The following is a 1,197-nucleotide window of genomic DNA, read 5'->3' as shown; positions in this document are numbered from 1 at the left end:
CAAGTGTGACATGATTCGTATGCGCGCTAGCTGCGTGTTTTATTATGGGGTTTTAAATACCACTTGTAGCGAATATAAGTGGCTGATAAAACACGTTTGCTCTACTGACGTCTAACCCCTCGTTAGCTCAGTTGGTAGAGCGCTCCGCTGTAAATGGAGTGGTTACGGGTTCGATGCCCGGAATAGGCGGATTTTTCCGGTCGCTCACCGGTCACCTAGTTGTGTTTGGAGATTCGCGTTTGTCCTTTGTCCCTCTTGTTGCCCTTTTCAGGGGATTATTTTCGTCATTCATGCCCAGCTCGTTTGCACCTCTTTATTTCATTGCATTATAATCATAACCTTAAATTGCAAGCCGTTCACCCTTGTTGGTGTTAGACTGGTAGCAGCTGATAAAACCTGTTTGCTCTATTGACGTCTATCCCCTGGTTAGCTTAGTTGGTGAGCGCTCCACTGGCAATGGAGAGGTTCCGGGTTCGATACCCGGACCGGGCGGATTTTTTCGGTCGCCCACCGGTCACCTAGTTGCGTTTGGGGAGGAGTTGTTTGTCTTTTGTCCCTCTTGTTCCCCTTCTCCAGGGATTATTTCCGTTATAAGTGGGTTTCGAGGAAAACTTTCTGAAAAGGAAGACGCTCGCTGACAGGTTTTCGGGATAAAGCGCGGCATGCGTTTGATCTTAAAAAAAAAAAAAGAAAATGTGTTGCTAGTGGTACGAATAATCGGTAAGGTAAAAAAAAAAACAGAATCAAGCCGTGTCTGGGAATTTTGTTTTAATGTTTGGCTTTCTGAAGTTCAGACATGTATCGTTGAAATTTCTTCCCCATGGCGAAAGAGAACGACCACGTCCAGTGCTAGAAACGATAAAGAAGTGAGCGGTGAAAGGCGGGCAGCACCCGCCAGCATGATTGGCCATAATTTAAGAACTATGCACAAAACCTTCATGAAATAAAAGTCGCGCACTTCGGCTCCAGTGGAAATTGGTACTCGGTCTGCTTCTGCCTGCCGTCAATGATCGGTCGATCGGATCAAGAGAGTCCGCTAGGATCCCAAAGACGTTGCCATGTCGACAACTACCGCGTCTCTTTAGACTTAGGAGTGGCCAGAATCGAAGCACGATCTTATAATGGGGCGCGAGATCGTGGCTCATACTTTGCAATTTACGTGAGGCAAAGCGAGAGATTCCTGCACCATTGATTGCT

The 1,197-nt window shown here is 46.8% G+C and overlaps 1 non-coding gene across 1 annotated transcript; it reads left to right on the top strand.

The window, feature by feature from the left end:
* The first annotated feature begins 420 nt into the window (after positions 1–420).
* On the top strand, positions 421–492 carry Trnaa-ggc. Its single transcript has one exon. It is a non-coding gene; the product is annotated as a tRNA-Ala (tRNA).
* The last annotated feature ends 705 nt before the right edge of the window (positions 493–1,197 follow it).

Source organism: Ixodes scapularis, unplaced genomic scaffold (genome assembly GCF_016920785.2).
Source record: "Ixodes scapularis isolate PalLabHiFi unplaced genomic scaffold, ASM1692078v2 PGA_scaffold3__209_contigs__length_174095766, whole genome shotgun sequence".
Taxonomy (NCBI): domain Eukaryota; kingdom Metazoa; phylum Arthropoda; class Arachnida; order Ixodida; family Ixodidae; genus Ixodes; species Ixodes scapularis.
The sequence above is the reverse complement of the archived record's forward strand: the minus strand, read 5'-3'. Positions and strand labels throughout refer to the sequence as shown.